The sequence below is a fragment of the Pelophylax lessonae genome, assembly GCF_965119305.1.
Source record: "Pelophylax lessonae genome assembly, chromosome: 7".
In the NCBI taxonomy this organism is placed as follows: Eukaryota; Metazoa; Chordata; class Amphibia; order Anura; family Ranidae; genus Pelophylax; species Pelophylax lessonae.
This window is the reverse complement of record NC_138774.1, coordinates 106,342,503-106,360,527: the sequence shown is the minus strand read 5'-3', so window position 1 is coordinate 106,360,527 and position 18,025 is coordinate 106,342,503. Positions and strand designations below refer to the sequence as shown.

The 18,025-nt window shown below is 46.9% G+C and overlaps 1 protein-coding gene across 1 annotated transcript in view; it reads right to left on the bottom strand.

Annotated features, from left to right (window-relative positions):
* Positions 1–18,025, bottom strand: part of LOC309560740 (endothelin receptor type B-like) — a 476,715-nt gene that overhangs the window by 390,050 nt on the left and 68,640 nt on the right. The window lies entirely within an intron of this gene.

The following is an 18,025-nucleotide window of genomic DNA, read 5'->3' as shown; positions in this document are numbered from 1 at the left end:
CTAGAGAAAGCTAAAAAAAAAAAAAGTGAAGGTCCACTTTCACCTATAGACTCAAGAGGGAAATTAGAGAAAAATGTCTTCAAAATAACAGAAATGACCTCGGTTGTCACCAGGACAAGTGTTCCCATTTGAAGTTTTCCCTTCTATTATTCGTCTGACGTTTTAGAATTTTTGATCACCTGCAGTCACCTTGAAGTAAATGAATCTCCCAAGGGGATATGCAGATAGCCTCAAAAGTCTGATAGCGCTTCTGACCCATCCCTACTCTATCATAAACTATGATGATAAAAAAAAAAACAATTTACTAAAACTGGAGAGTGAAATCTGGTGCAGCTCTGCATAGAAACCAATCGGCTTCCAGGTTTTATTGTCAAAGCCTAATTGAACAAGCTGAAGTTAGAAGCTGATTGGCTACCATGCACAGCTGCACTAGATTTTGCACACTCTAGTTTCGGTAAATCATCCCCTAAGTGTGTACATGGACAAACTAACTTTGGAGACTGTGATCTCTGCAGATGGGTTGTTAATAAATGCTGACTATGCTGATACCCAGATATTTACACAACCCCATTTTTTCTACATTACTCAATGAAGAGTTGCTATTCTTAAGTGCCATAACCCTTAGTAATTATAATTCACTCTCCTCAGACTGTTGCAAGATTAATTCTGACCTGGTGCTCTGGGTTACTGTACTTTGGTATTAGCACTTGTATAAAAGAGTAATTTAAATGTACAGTAAATCCCCCTCCATCGCTGGGGTTAGGTTCCAGACCCACCCACAATAAGTGAAAATGCGCGAAATAGAAATACCCTTTTTAAATACACCCTAGGCATGTTTTTTAGCTTTCACTGTACTTTTAAAAGCATTTTAAGGTCTTTAAACACACTTTTAAAACAATAGAAACACATTTAAACACATACAAGATACTGAGAGACAGAGCAAGAGCAATGGAAAACACAAAAATATTTAATTAATAATACAATAGTAATAGGTCTTGCAGAAAAAACGCAAAATACCGGGACTGCGAAATCTGAACTTCGCTATAACGGGGATTTACTGTATTCCTTTCAGCTGTTGTAATAACGTCTTAAACTAAGCAAAATAGAATTTTGATTATAGGTACTGAAATTGTGTCTATTGTATTGCCCTAGATCTGTTTGGGGTACCATAGTTATAACTGTACAGACAGGCTGTTATTGACTATAAAATACAAAATGTTCCTTACATTACAATATTACATTATATCGTATTACTATATTAAATTATAGTAAACAAGATTTCAGTGATGTACATAAAATTATATAACACACATTGTGTGGACTTCTGTTTGCATATATATTTTATTTTAGTTTTGTGTGTGTGTGTTCAGATCATACAGGATTTCTGTGCATGCACACAAACTGCATGAGCCTGTATAGTGCCTATGTACTAGAAACTAGGGGTACTTGTGTGCATGTGCAGATATTCCCCTGCACATGTTATTATTCACTGGTGGTCTCTGCTAGGTCCAAAATACCTGGCAAAGACTGGTGGCACCTCTGCGCACAAGCCACATTTTGGAAGGTAGGCAGGGTGAGTGGAATGATGAACCAGTGAAATTCAGTTTTAGGACTTGAAACCACACTTGGGCTTCGTTCACACTATGGCGTTCCGGATCGCGGGTGGAAGCTCAGTGATTCTGTCTGTGATCCCAAATCGGCGCAAAACCCAAGATGCACTTGCGATCCCCGTTACTTTCAATGGCGCGTCAATTGCGGTGCGATTTTGCTGCGATTGTCGCCAACAAATCGCGGTAAAATCATGCAAACAGAATCGCGGGACGCCTGTTGCCCAAAATAAGTTTTGATTTTTAATTTTATTTTTGAGAATGTCATATAGCAGAATGTTTTTGTTTATAGCGCAAAAAATAAAAATTGCACAGGTGATCAAATACCACCAAAAGAAAGCTCTATTTGTGGGAATAAAAGGGCGTAAATTGTGTACATCGTCGCATGACCGCGCAATTGTCTCTTTAAAGCAGTGCTAAATCACAAAATAGGGGGAAAATCTTAAAGTGGTAAAGGTGTGACAGGGGGAAAGAGTACTTCTCTTTCGCATGCTATTAAGGGCAAGGAACCACATCAAAGACGTGGGCCCCCCTCGGCTCATCTAAAGTTTTTTTCATCCCTCAGGTTCGATTGACAAGGGCTCAAATCCTTTCAGGGCCTCTTCTGGAGGATCCAAATGAACCTGGTCTGGCATGCTGAGTGGGCTTCTCCAGTCCTGTGGACAAGGCTCCTTCAGCATCACCCGTATCGGGGGTGGGAGGATGTCTTCAATGAACGAAAGAGAAAATGGGACTTTTGACTTACCGTAAAATCCATTTCTCTGATGTTCATGGATGGACACAGCACTGACCCCTCTGTGGAGTTGTTATTCTGATGCTGCTTGTAACAAAACTAGTACCCCCTGGGACTGTCCCCAGACGTAGCCAGATTCTTTTTCTGCCTAGTGTTCTACTCCTGTAGGGAGCAGTATAACCCAATGGTTATGAAGATTAGGAGCTGTGTCTGTCAAATGAAATTTGAGAAATGGATTTTAAGGTAAGTCAAAAATATTCAGTTTCTGCTGTACACTCTTATCCCCCTTTTCCACTGAGCTTTCTGGTACGGTATGCTATTTATGCCGTTTCCATTGTGAATGGTACCCTAATTTCGAACCGTACCGTACCACTTTTTTGGGACCCTTTCGTTGGGGTACCAAGCACATTAGTACCGTACCAACAGGGTGGAGCTACACTCTGCAGAACTTTGGTTGACAGAGAATCGTCTATCACAGCTTTCCTGCTACACCACGCCTATAATGAAAGGGTACTATTGGCAGTGGAAACGCAAGGTGTACCGTTCCGAACCGTACCGTACTGAACCGAACCGTACTGTACCACTCAGTGGAAACGAGGCATTAGTGATTTCACCACACCAAATGGCACATAAAATAACTCATATAGTGCAGCACCTCTGAATTCTTATAAATTCCGTGCTTTAAACAAATCCTTTGCATAAAACTGAAAATCTAATAAAAAGTGTCACAAAACCAAGTCCATAAATATATCTGATCAACTGCAGTGCTATTCATTCACCAATCGGCTAATGACGCCCAAACGTGCACACCACCACTGGTTGAAAGACCTCAAAGATGAGTTCAATAGACACTGTGTAAAATCTCTCCTGTGATATACCCTGCTGTGGTCTCCTTCCTCTCCGCCTGGGATCCAGCTCTGTTAGAACATCTTTTTGCTCAGCAAACCATGTAATTAAAAAGGCAGACTACATAGTGCTCTCCATTTCAACACATTTATTAAATTGCCCCATTAAAAACACACAGGATGTACAGATAAGAAATGCCTGTATCTCTAACACGTCGGTTTGCTCACTACTCCACAAGGACAGCGGTGGCTGTGTGATGTCATAGGCTTGGATCCTCCCTTCGTATCGCCCTCTCATTGGGCTTCGTATGTCCTACAGTTGTTTCCGAATTTCTTTCCAAGGCCAAAACAATTACATGCTAGGAGTCTTCATAGTTCATAGCCATTTTTTTTCTTTCATCTTGAGAAGAGGAGAAGGGGCCTTCTCAGCTAAGCGCACCCTCCTGCTTGCATGCCTGATGCCTGGGCTAAGAGCAGATGGATTCCAGGAAGTAAATACTGCCCAAACTATCTGCCTTTACTCAAGATAGCCATGGCTAGAAATACCATGGGGTGTTTTTCAAAGTGAGTTATAAATGGTTGCGTTTATTTTCAATATTAAAAATAAATTAGCCACTTACTGCCTGCCCACAGTCAAATGACAGCGGAGCGATGCAGCTCTCATTCTGGGACGTCGTCATATGATGGCGCACCAAAACTGCCTCTCTCGCGCACCCGCGGGGTCATGCAGTGCGGCGATCGTGGCTGTGCTGTGTTGCTAGGACACGGCACGACCCGATCTTGGTAAAGAGCCAATGACGTTGCTCTTTGGTCTTTACCCATGTGATCGGCTGTGTCCAATCACAGCCGGTCACATGAAAATGAGGAAGTGCTGTTTATCATCAGTGCACTGATTACAGAAAAGTAAAAAGAACATGCCCAAAAGTCCCCCCAACAAATGCCCATCAGTGCCCACAATCAGTGCCCCGTCAGTGCTCATCAGTGGCGCCTGTCAGTGCCCATCAGTGCTGCCTGTCAGTGCCTCCTCTCAGTGCTCATCAGTGCCCATCGGTGCGGCATATTAGTATTTCCTCATCAGTGCCCATAAGTGCCGCCTCATCAGCGCATATCAGTGAAGGAGAAAAATTACTTATTTTTAAAATTTACTCAGAAAATAAGAAAAACTTTTTTTTTTCCCCAAAATTCTGTCTTTTTTTCTTTTCTTTTTTTGTAAGAAATCGAAAAACCCAGCGGTGATTAATAGAAAGCTCTATTTGTGGGGAAAAAATGATAAAAATGTCATATGGGTACAGTGTAGCACGACCGCGAAATTGTCATGCAAAGTGCGACAGCACTGAAAGCTGAAAATTGGCCTGGGCAGGAAGGGGGTGAAAGTGCCCTGTATTGAAGTGGTTAAATAGCATTTTCAGTTTGTGGTGCTCAGATACAGTTAAGTTCTGCTTTAAAAAGAGATTTAAAAATATACAAAAAATATTTCTCTTACGTCCTCCGACAGTCGCCGCCTCTTCATATTCATCACATATGGGGTATTAGACTTTGCTCCGAAGGAGTAGCTAGGCAACAGAATATGTTAACATTAAAGCTTTTAACATATCCCACCCTCAAGGGGTGGTCCCCTCAGTCAATACCCTCCTACTTCCTGCAACCATATCTCAGTTTTAATGTCTAGCTTGTCAGGAGTGGCTGGCTTTTCCTGTGCTGGGGCTTTCTGCCCCAGACTCTTTCTTCTTTTTGAAATTTTGTTTGAGTTTTCTCTCTACCTTTACTTAGCTGTTATTTTTGTCAGCGTTAGTTAGTTCTTCTGATGAAGAGGATCATGCGGGCTGGGTCTCGGGCTGATCCCCCTGGTCGCAGGTCGTGGGTCAGTGGCTTCCCAGCCTGCCATCGAGCGTTCAGCCAGGTAACGCTCCTGGCACAGTGAACGACCCATCCCTGTTCGGTGCAGGGATGTTTGGTGAGGTGGCTACCTCACTGGACGCTGTGCGGTTTCTTAACCCCCATTTTGTGCGTCTTGAATTGCGACTCTCCCTGCCTCATGTGCAGCGGCTTGTTCGCCTGTGCGGGTCCCCTACGCCATTGAGAGGTAAGTGTATCTATGTGGGGACCTGTCTGTCTGGGACTGTGTAACCTGCCTCTATTCACACTGCTTGTCTCCCTATCTCTCGGCTGCATGCTGTGGGCTGCAAAGGGGGGGGGGGGGGGAGCTGTGTGACACTGTGTGTGTCAGTCTGGTCAGTGTGAGAAGCTGTGTGCTGTGGGGCATGTTTGGGCATATACAGCGATCGCTGCGGCGATCTGACATGTATTTCTATACAGGGATGTCACGTGTGCATTACTGCACTGTGGAGCGGTGGTTTCGGCGCCAAACGGCGCCATTTTGCCTACACTCGCTCCGGCCGCATGTTTTACATGCATGGCGGCCATTTTCTTGTAGCCTCCATAGGCTTTCATAGAGCGCCCTGGCAGCATCACTTCCTCTTTCCAGGAACACCGATCGAGGCAGCAGCAGCGGCGAGGGTCTCCTCAGGTTTTATCCTTCTGTTCTTGCTATCCATTGCCTGTGTTCAGTTTGCATATTCCCTGTGGGGGTCTCATTGTGCTTGAGTGTGGTGCGGTGGGCTGCGCTTGCCGCGCTTGCTTAAAGAGGCAGTTAACCCTTTATTGTCTGGCATTACAGGGGCAATGGATTCTCAGGAGGGCAAATTTCCTACCGCCTTGGTGGAAAGCCAGGGGACCGCTGTTTCCCCCCCAGGGGGGGATTTAGCCACTATTGTGGCTGGCCTTGCTGCTCAGGTGCAGATGCTGGTGGCTGCTCAATCTACTAAAAGACCCAGAATTGCTCTTTCCTCTGATCTGAGGGTGAAGGTGATGGGGTTGTTATGGCGGGGGCCTCCTTATCGGGGTCCCGCTCCTCCCTAGATCTAGTGGGGTCCGAGGTGGAGGCTGAAGTTGAGGGGGTTGATAATTCTCCCCCTGGCTCGCCTGAAGAGCTTGCAATCATGGATGAATTGATTGCTTCCATAAAGCAAACACTGCGTTTGCAGGATGAAGTGTGTCCCCCCGCTGCCTTGGCGGCCTATGGGACGCAGAGAAAACGCAGGACGCCGCAGGTTTTTCCCTGCAATGATGATTTTCAGCGCGCTGTTAAGGATCAATGGCGCAATCTGCGCAAACCTTTTGCTGTACCAAGTAGGTTCAAGCTGCGTTATCCTTTCTCGCCTTCCACTGATGAAAGGTGGTGTGTGCCTCCCCCAGTGGATCACGCAATTGCGGTTTTAAACAAGGCCACTGCGATTCCTGCAGAGGATTCCCCTGTGTTCCGTGATGCCACGGATAGGAGATTGGAGTCTCTTGCCCGTCATACTTATTCTGTTACGGGTTCTATGCTTAAAGCTCTGTTTGCTTCTCTCATGGCGGCCCAGGCGATCGCAAGTTGGACGCAGATGCTTAGGCGCGTCCTAGTGGCCGACTCGGCCTCGCCGGCGACCCTGGATATGGTGGATCAAATCCACCAGGGTGTCATGTATCTGTGTGATGCGGACCTGGACCTGGTTCCATTGGCTGCACGTGTGCACAGCGTGGCGGTGTTGTCTCGCCGCCTGGTTTGGTTAAAATGTTGGTCGGTGGACCAGTCTTCACGTAAGACCTTAGCCAATCTGCCTTATGATGGGTCTCGCCTTTTTGGGGAGTCCTTGGATGTGTTGATTAAGGGGATCACCGGGGGTAAGAGCACTCTCTTGCCCCATTTCCCCAAGGCTAAGGGGGCTTCTGGAAAGAAGCATGCTAATTTTCGACCCCCTCAGGGGTCCTTTCGTGCCTTTCGGCCGCACTACAAGGGCAAGCCGTTCAAAGGTCAAGGCTCTCAGAAGAAGCCCTGGTCTGGGAAACAGAAGTCCGGCCAATCCGGATCTGCAGCCCATAACAGTTCGGCCTGAAGGGGCGCCCTCACCCAGTTTTGGGGTGGGGGGACGCTTGCTCGGTTTTCTTCAACCCTGGTTGGCCCGTGTGCGGGACAGATGGGTTCAGGAGATCGTTCGATCTGGTTACAAGATCGAGTTTCTCTCTCGGCCAGAGAGCAGATTTTTTCCCTCAAATCTTCAACTGTCTCCAGAGCGTTTGCGGGACCTGCACCTGGCGGTGCGGGACCTGAGGGCTCAGGGAGTGGTGGTTCCGGTGCCTCATCGGGACAGATTTCGGGGGTTTTATTCCAATCTGTTCACCGTGCCCAGAAAGGAGGGCAAGGTTCGTCCAATTCTGGACTTGAAGGCTCTGAACCGCTCTGTGCGGGTTCGCAAGTTCCGCATGGAATCCCTGCGGTCGGTGGTGGCTGCCCTGGTTCCGGGGGAATTCATAGCCTCCATCGATTTGAAGGATGCGTATCTTTACATCCCCATTTTCGAGGGTCACCAGAGGTTCCTTCGATTTGCCATTGCGGAGGATCACTACCAGTTCGTGGCGTTGCCTTTTGGTCTCGCCTCGGCTCCGCGGGTCTTCACCAAGGTGCTTGCACCGGTTCTGGCATTATTGAGGGCCCAGGGCATTTCTGTCCTGGGGTATCTGGACGACATTCTGGTTCGGTCTGCGACCAGCCAGGGTCTGGAGAAGGACCTGTCTGTCACGATGCAAACTCTGCAGGAGTTTGGTTGGACGATAAATTTTCCAAAGTCGACACTGAGTCCGTCGGTTCGTCTTCCCTACCTGGGAATGATTCTGGACTCGGTACAGGCGAAGGTCTTCCTGCCGGAAGACAAACTCAGAACTCTTCAGGAGGAAGTCAGGTCCCTCAGGGACGTTCCGCACTCGTCTCTGCGGACGTGCATGAGATGTCTGGGATTGATGGTCTCGGCCTTCGAGGCGATTCCCTTCGCCCAGTTTCACACGTGGGGTCTCCAAGCGGAGATCCTGTCCAGGTGGGACGGGCGACCTCAATCTCTGGATCTTCAAATCTCGTTGAGTCATCGCACCAGAAGAAACCTTCTGTGGTGGCTCCAGTCCCCGATGGTGTCCGGGGGCAAGTCGTTTCGTCCTGTCTCGTGGACGGTGATCACCACGGATGCCAGCCTGTCGGGCTGGGGTGGTGTTCTGGGCGTTCTATCCGCCCAGGGAACTTGGTCGGAGGGGGAGTCTTCCCTTCCGATCAACATTCTGGAATTGCGTGCGATAAGTCTCTGTCTTCATCGCTGGACGGACCGGCTGCAGGGCTGCCCGGTTCGGGTGCAGACGGACAATGCCACGGCGGTGGCCTACATCAACCACCAAGGGGGCACCAGGAGTGCCCGAGCGGCTGGAGAAGTGGCCGACATTCTGTCTTGGGCCGAGACTCATGTCCCGGCGATAACGGCGGTTCACATTCCGGGGGTGGAGAACTGGCAGGCGGACTATCTGAGTCACCAGACCCTGGATCAGGGGGAATGGTCTCTCCACCCGGCTGTCTTCCAGATGTTGTGCGCGAAGTGGGGTCTTCCAGATGTGGACCTGTTCGCGTCTCGTCTCAACAACAAGGTGAAAAGGTTCGTGGCAAGGACGCGCGACCCTCGGGCAGACGCGTCGGACGCGTTAGTGGCCCCGTGGCATCAGTACAGGCTGATGTACGCGTTTCCACTGATTCAGTTGCTGTCCAGGTTCCTTCGCAGGTTACACTCGGAACGCAGCACGGTGATTCTTGTGGCACCGGACTGGCCTCGCCGGTCCTGGTACGCAGACCTCGTGAATCTGGCGGTCGACGCCCCGTGGCGTCTGCCTCTTCGAGACGATCTACTGTCTCAAGGACCGATATACCATCCTGCTTTACAGTCGCTGGCTTTGACGGCCTGGCTGTTGAGACCGAGGTCCTGAAGGAGAGGGGTCTCTCTCCAGAGGTCGTTCATACTTTGATCAACGCGAGGAAGTCTTCCTCGGGGAAGGTTTATTACCGTACTTGGAAGGCCTATTTTGCCTGGTGTGAGTCCAGGGGGTTTTCACCCCGCACGTACTCGGTTTCCCGAGTGCTGTCCTTCCTTCAAACGGGTGTCGATCAGTGTTTGGCGCTGGCTACGATAAAGGGTCAGGTGTCTGCACTGGCCGTTCTGTTTCAACGTCCCGTGGCTTCCAACTCCTTGGTTGGCACTTTTGTTCAGGGTGTGCGGCATCTGGTTCCTCCTAGGAGGGATCCTTTGCCCCCTTGGGACTTGAATCTCGTTCTGTCTGTGTTGCAACGTGCTCCTTTTGAACAGATCAGGGAGATCTCGTTGTCTATGTTGTCCAAAAAGGTCGCCTTTTTGGTGGCGATCACTTCGGCTCGCAGAGTGTCGGAGCTGGCAGCTTTGTCCTGCAAGTCTCCGTACCTGGTTGTTCATTTGGATAAGGTGGTCTTGCGACCTAATCCTTCTTTTCTTCCGAAATGAGTTTCGGAATTCCATCTTAATGAGGATATTGTCTTACCTTCGCTGTGCGCGAAGCCTAAACATCCAAAGGAGGTGAGATTGCATTCTCTGGATGTTGTTCGGGCGATAAGGGTTTACCTTAAATCGACTGAGTCTTTTCGAAAGACGGACTCCTTGTTTGTTCTTCCGGAGGGTCCTCGGAAGGGCATGGCGGCTTCGGCCTCTACCATCGCCAAATGGATCAGGCAGACCATTGAACAGGCCTATGCTTTGCAGGGGAAGGTTCCCCCTGTTCCTGTGAAGGCGCACTCTACTAGATCTTTGAGTACGTCTTGGGCCTGTCGTCATGGGGCTTCTGTAGCCCAAGTGTGTAAGGCGGCGACCTGGTCGACCGTACACACGTTCACAAGATTCTACAAAGTAGATGTTCAGGCATCGGCGGATGCTTCCTTTGGCCGCAAGGTTCTTAGTGCGGCAATTCCCTAGGGTCCCTTGTTGGGGACCTCTGGCTGTTGGGATAAGTTTTATATCCCCTGGTTTTTTGTCTTTTCCTGGGTTGTTGCTCCTGTTGAGCACTTGTTTTTTTCTGTTGCCCAGCTGGTTTCCTTCCTTTGGTAAGGTTCCTTTCTTTGATGCGGAGACTGCGTTGCCTTTTCGGCGCGGATGCGTTTCCCACCCCTCATGTTTGCACTGCTTTGGGACGTCCCCATATGTGACGAATATGAAGAGGCGGCGACTGTCGGAGGACGTAAGAGAAAACGGAATTTTTGTAAAATCTTACCTGTAAAATTCCTTTCTCTGAGTCCTCCGACAGTCGCCGCCCCCGCCCCTCTTTTGGGGTTTGGTTGTATACTCTACTGCTATTCCACTAAAACTGAGATATGGTTGCAGGAAGTAGGAGGGTATTGACTGAGGGGACCACCCCTTGAGGGTGGGATATGTTAAAAGCTTTAAGCCTAGCTACTCCTTCGGAGCAAAGTCTAATACCCCATATGTGACGAATATGAAGAGGCGGCGACTGTCGGAGGACTCAGAGAAAGGAATTTTACAGGTAAGATTTTACAAAAATTCAGTTTTTCTAGGTTCAACCAAAATAACGAAAGAGCTGTCTCACAGAGTGATCATATCAGCATGTACAGTATATGGCTAGTATTCATGTAGCATTTGTAGGACACACAAACATTAAAAATGTACTAAAACTGGGCATAGAAATTAGTCTGAACATTTTAGTTTTCAGAATGTTTAATTTTCCAATGGTTAGTGGGATCATGTCAATGATCGCTTTTGTTCGTAGTGATGAGAAAATTAGAAGGAGCAGTATGGAATTTTTTTCTCAAAATATTTTTTAAAGCCTTGTTTATGCTTGCAGTTGGGGGGGCTGTAAAAATAGGCATTTGAACCACAGTTTTACCACACACCCCCTTAAGCTGCAAAGGCAGTGACAAAAATGATATACCTTGTCACGCTAGGCGGGCCACATCCATGCAGGTGAATTGGAACGCGCCGTGGAAATGAGCCAAACACTAGGCCCTGGCTGTGGCATGGTCTTCCCATTCAAAAAACATTCAGGAGGCCGCAGTATTGCTTCCCGAATGCCTGTCAGCTGCTCTCTGAAAAGCAGTCCACCTCGAATGGCTTTTCAACTACTGCCGCCGGTGTAAACAAGCCCTGACTGTGAATGTGATTTCCGTTCAGGAAAAAAATACATATTGTAATGTACATTTTTTTTAGGCAAAATAAACCTGTATAATATGTCTGGGATTCCATTCAACCAACAAGTCTGGTCAAAACTTTTACTGCTTCCTGCCCGCACTATAGCCGAAAGATGGTTACAGCATGGGCTTACTTTGCCAGGAGGGCGTACGTGGGCTTCCTCCTGTGATCACGCTGCCTGTGCGCTCTGTGACCATCAAGTCCTTTGGACTCAACTGATCGGGGTTAAGGGCTACTCACAGCGACCCTTTACCACCTGATCAGCTGTCAGCCAATAACAGCTGATCACATGATGTAAACACCAGCCGATTATCAGCATTTGAAGAAGAAGAAAGCCGGTAAAGCCTCGTACACACGCACAGATTGTTGGCCGACCGATCGGCCGTCTTTTGTCCAGTGTTGTTTGTTGGTTGAAATGTGCTCTAGACTTCCACTGGACTTTTGTTGGCCAACAAAAACCAACTTCAGAAGTGATGTCATGTGATGGTTGACTTTCCCTGTGTTTTTTCTTCTCTGAGCATGCCCAGTCTTGCTCATCTGATTTTTGTCTGCCGAAATCTGTACTGACTGACCGAAAATCGGCCGTTCTGTTGTTGGCCAACAAAAATTTTATAGCATGCACACCAGATTTTTTGTGGCCGAAAATTTGCAGTTGGTTGTCGGAAGCATCATACTAACAAGCCTACAATCGGCATGGTCGCGCATGCGTCGATTGGCCACAGGGGGAGCAAATCAGTGGGTCCGGCGGCCGTGATTGCCACCGGGCACCCGTGATCGCTCCCCGTGGTGACAGAACGGCAGTCTGCCGTTGTAAACACGCAGACCGCTGTTCTGTCAGTTATGAACGCAGGGATCCTCTTATTTAGGAACACAGGTCTCTGTTCATTCAGCAAGCCCATCCCCCACACAATTAGAAAGTACCCCATGGGGAGACATTTAACCCTTTGATCGCCCCTGGTGTTAACCCCTCCCTGCCAGTGTCATTAGTACAGTAACGGTGCATATTTTTAGTACTGATTACTGTAGTAATGTCACTGGTCCCCCCCAAAAGTGTCAGTTAGGTGTCTGATCTGTCCGCCGAATTTCACAGTCCTGCTAAAAATCGCTGATAGCCGCTATTACTAGTAAAAAAAGAAATGAAAATGACAAATCTTTCCCCTAGTTTGTAGACGCGATAACTTTTGCGCGAACAATTCAATATACGCGTATTGGGATTTTTTTTTACAAAAATATGTAGCAGAATACAAATTGGCCTAAAATGATGAAAAAATTTGATTTTTATTTTTTTTTGTTGAGAATGCTATATATATAGCAGAAAGTAAAAAATATTGTTTTTTTTTTTTTTTTAAGAATCGTCACTCTTTTTGTTTATAGTGCAAAAATAAAAATCGCAGAGGTGATCAAATACCACCAAAAGAAAGAGCTCTATTTGTGGGGAAAAAAAGGCCAATTTATTTGGGTACAGTGATCACGACCGCGCAATTGTCAGTTAAAGTAACGCAGTGCCGTATCGCAAAAAATGGCCTGGTCCAGAAGTGGTGAAATGCCACCAAAATAAAGCTCTATTTGTGTGAAAAAAGTGTTGAATGACCACGCAATTGTAATTCAAAGTGTGACAACACTTAAAGCTGAAAATTGGCCTGGGCAAGAAGGGGGTAAAATTGCCCAGTAGGCAAGTGGTCAAGGAAGTTTCAGCGCAATTAGTGGACTAAATGACGACAACTTGGCAGTTGGGTTCCCTCAATAACCTGGTTATGTATCAGTGATTTGACTGATGTGGCCATATTGTGACTGGGTAGGAAAACTCCTGGTTTGTGATTGAACTTTTTGTTCATTACCAAGAATTTTGCCAGCTATTTTTTGCAGTTTGTAAAACTTTTGATAAAAATGTACTGAAACAAAAATTAGTTGACACAATGAAGATTGAGTTCTCTGACTGCGCAATTTTTCTGAATTTCTGTACCAACATTAGAACGAAATTCTGGTGATGTGTGGCTGGCTTAAGAGCTGTAATGCAAAAACAAATAAAAATTCCCCAGCTCACTTACCATCTAGCCTGCAACAAAACTGAATCGACCCGTTTCTAACCGTTCAAGGGGTTCCGTTGCACACATTTGCAAACGTGTGTAAGCCGCAGTGGCCATATGAAGGCATCCCAGTTTACGGAGGTCCTAACTCTATCATTTTGAGAGTCTCCCAAATTGGAGCACATATATGGCATTTGGATAGATTAATCACTTGATCTCCCGAAGGTTTACCCCCCCTTCATGATCAGACCATTTTCTGCGATACGGCACTGCACCACTTTAACTAACAATTGCATGGTTGTGCGACACTACCCAAATAAAAATTATGTTCTTTTTTCCCACTAATAGAGCTTTCTTTTGGTGGTATTTGATCACTTCTGCGATTTTTATTTTTTGCGCCATAAACAAAAAAAGACTGCCATTTAAAAAAATAATAATAATAATAATCATTTTTTACTTTTTGCTATAAAACACATCCAATAAAAAAATTAAAAAAATCTAATTTCATCAATTTAGGCCATTTTGTATTCTGCTACATATCTTTGGTAAAAAAAATTTAGGCCATTATGTATTACATAATTTTGATAAAGCAAAATTTAGGTCATTATGTATTAAATATTTTTGATAAAAAAAATCCCAATAAGCGTAAATTGCTTGGTTTGCACAAAAGTTATCACATCTTCAAACATTGGGATATTTTTATCTATTTTTTTTTTTTTACTAGTAACAGCAGCGATTAGCGACTTATATTGGGACTATGATATTGTGGGGGACAAATCGGACACCCATCTGACACTTTTTGGGGACCAGTGACACTAATACAATGATCAGTGCAAAAACAATCTGCACTGTCACTGTACTAAGGACACTGGCTGGAAAGAGATTAACATCAGAGGCGATTAAAGGGTTCAATGTTTGCCTAGCCTGTGCTTTCTCACTGTGGGGAAGATGCTTTGACTAGGGGAAGGTGTTGATCCATGTTCCTGTTTTACAGGAACACAGGATCAATACCTTCGCTTCTGACAGAACGGCAATCCGCCTTGTTTACATAGGCAGATTGCCATTCTGCCTGTGTACTGTCTAATCGCCAAGGGCCAGCACACATCAAGTTCGCAGTACCACCGCTGGGCTCCTGCAGTGTGTGATCACAGCGGAGATGGGTCGCTGGCAGCACACATGCGTGCGCCCTAGATTCCGATGTGTCAGATCATATACTAGGTATGTGATCTGGCACAGAGCAGCTGCCATGCCGCAATAAATGTAAGGTGGGCGGTCCGCAAGAAGGTAAGTGTAGGTGTGCATGGAAGGAACCCACCCATCTTTAAAGGTATAGGGATATACGGGAACTGTTAGACAGGAGTAAATTTGGTTTCTTTCAGGCTAGCTGGTAAGTGAGCTGCGAATTTTAGTTTGTTTTGATGTGAATTGCCTTCTATGTGCTCCTTACTGCAAAGGCTAGTTATAGGTTGACATGGTTGCCATTTGATTGCATATTTTGTGAATTGGTGGCATGCATGGGATATCTTCAGCTACCATTGTGACCTTACTGGGTGTCCTTTGCCTGCCTTGCTAGTCTATTGTAAATTAATAGACTGCCTTACAGCAATATGCCTTAATGCACGAAAATGTGCATGGACCTTAAAGCGGAGTTCTGGCTTCAAAATCGAAAAAATCGATTTTGGAACATCCGTTTGCTGAGGGCAACCTGAAAGAGAAATGGATAGTGCTGATTTTCTTTTTTTTGGTCACTTACCTTATTATAGAAGAAAATATACTCACCTTCCTTCCACTTCCTCCCTCTGCGGCTGCGGCCCGCGCCGTCACTTCCAGTTTGCGATGATTCCTGGGAGCTGAACGTCATCGCTCCCAGGAATCAATGCACCTGCACTGGTCCCGCTCGTCACTTCCGGTGCAGGCGCGGCATTCACTGCATGCCCAGAAGCTGTGCAGGGATGCAGCGCCTGCACCAGTGACGAGCGGGGCCGGTGCAGTGCATTGTGGGACTCCGACGTCACGAAGAGGGACGCAGCGGCTTGAGCTGCCCACACCTAAGATGGCAGCGCTGGAGAAGAAATGTTCAAGGTAAGTATTTCTTCTTACAGGTAAGTGCGACCCAGGACAGTTCAGAGGCTATCCATTATGGAATGTACTAGCCCTGACTGTCCCAGGGGTATTTTTAGCTCAAATTGACCCCGAGGCCGGAACTCCACTTTAAATCTATCCATTAAAAAAACAACAGCAATGGTTTAAAAAGACTCTGGTTGTGTTTTTAAAGTGGAACTTATCTTTCAAAAGGGAGTTAGTCCCCCAGTCTCTGCTATAATTCATCCCAAAGGGTATCTATTGAGTTGAGGTCAAGGCTCTGTGTAGGCCAGTGAAGTTCCTCCACCCCAAATTTGCTCAGCTATGTCTTTATGGACCTTGCTTTGTGCACTGGTCCATATCATTTGGTGGAGGGGGAGTTATAGTGTAGGGTTGTCTTTTAGGGGTTGGGTTTGGCCCCTTAGTTCCAGTAAAGGGGTGTCATTTTGGACAACTTCATGCTTCCACCTTTGTGGGAACAGTCTGGAGATGGCCCCTTCCTTTTCCAACATGACTGAGCACCAGTGCACAAAGCAAGGTCCATAGAGACATGGATAAGTGAGTTTGGGGTGGAGGAACTTGACTGGCCTACACATAGTCCTGACCTCAACCCGATAGAACCCCTTACGGATGAATCAGAGTGGAAATTGCAAGCCAGGCCTTCTCCAACACCAGTGCCTGACTTCACAAATGCATTTCTGGAAGAGTGGTCAAACATTCCCATAGACACACTCCTAAACCTTGTGGACAGCTTTCCCAGAAGAGTTTAAGCTGTTATAGCTGCAAAGGGTGGGCCCTATGGACTAAGACTGGGATGCTATTAAAGTTCATGTAGGTGTAAAGTCAGGCGTCAGGATACTTTTGACAATATAGTGTACTTACATCGCACCTAGGCAGGCCTGGGGCATCTTCAGAGCTGGCTGCCTGCCTTGAAAGACCTTGAAAGAGGACAAAAATTGCAGCAAGGGACCCAATAAATGACACCCAAACAGCAGATGACCATAGGACAACTCTAGATTTGCTGGGCAGGTCAGTATGTGTTTTGAAGATGTAGCGCCCTCCTCTAATTAGGCTGATAGGTTAAACTTAGTGTTTGGCTTCACTGTAGTGAGTGGGGCAGTGATTGCTTGTTTTTTCTGTTTAGGGCTCCTGATTTCTTTCACCTGCTTCTGGAAGAAGCTCCCAGAATATGGAGCAGGGAGATTCAAATAGCCAGCATGAATATTTATCATGCCCCGTTCTATCCCTACAGGGATTTGTCCAGAAAATTGCTGGAGGGAAGATACATTTTGGAAAGGCCTTGCCAAAATGGTGTTTAACCTCCAGGAAGTCTTCCAGTTCTCCTGGGGCTGTTGCCTCCTAGGAGAGAGCAGAAGCTGAGCTGAGGACCTGAAGAAACTTGCTAATGGACTTTGCTGGAGAGCAGTGTCCTAAAGTCCAGGCCTGGAGAAGGATCTTTTATCTCCCTCACGGAGGCTCTACCAGTGGATCCTGGGAGGCAAAAAGCTCCCGGACATTGTAAATAAGATCTTATTTGGTACTGTAGTGTGTGCCTGCTCCTTAAATAATTTTTCTACTAAGAATTATGTCCTCCCATTGATTGCTATTTAGGTTTAAAGTCTCCCCTGTTTGACTTTTTCAGCAATAAATTCTAAAAAGACATCTCCTAGACCAGGGGTGTCAAACTCAATTTCATCACGGGCCGCATCAGCATTATGTTTGCCCTCAAAGGGCCGGTTATATCTGTAGGATTAGATGTGCAGAGCACCCCATGCCCCCTTACACCCTTACATGGGATGTCAAGAACCCCCCAGCATCAGAATTCAAGAGTCACCCACCCTTCCTTACATCACAATGCACCTCCTTACCATGTGCTGCTGCCAAGAGGAGGAGGCGGGTGGATCTGGGAGGAAGTTCAGGGTCTGGAGGAGAACCAGAGGAGGGCTGGAGTCTGCTGAATGCTGAGACCAGGGGAGGCAAAGTCATAGTGGTTCGGCTGCACAGAGTGGTGCAGGATCTGCAAGAGGAGTTCTGCCCTCCTCTCTGCTGTGGACTGCTGAGAAGGGGGGTGGGCACATATGAGCCTTTCTGCAGCTGCGCAGAGGAGCGCAGGATCTGGCAAAGGAGTTCTGTCCTCTCAGCTGCCGACTACAGAGACAAGGGGGGTGCCACAGCTGCAGGAGAGGTGCGAGGGCCACATGAAATGGCCTGGGGTGCCGCATTCGGCCCGCGGGCCTTGTGTTTGACACCTGTGTCTTAGACTGAGCCTGTATTGTTGGCTTGCACTGATCTGTATTTGTATCTGTACTATTCTGGGAGAACCTAGGCATATTCTCAGAAGCCCCTCCGGGAAATAAGCGCTACTAAGATAACCAAGGAATGCCTTACCCACATGTAAGAAAAATAAAAACATGGGGGGGGGGGAGGGTTGAGTCCCGCTTTATCTTGCACTGGCTCTCTACCACTACATTTCTATAACTATTTCTGTAAATATGTTTTATGAATGTTTAGTACATAATCCATTGCAAACAATCAGCTTTCATTAGTATATATTAAAACCTATGACTTGCTGACCTTTTCCCTGCTATAAACCAGTTCATTGATGAGCTCAAGTTTTGTATATCAAGTTGCACATGCGCAAGCTCAAAGCTGAGCC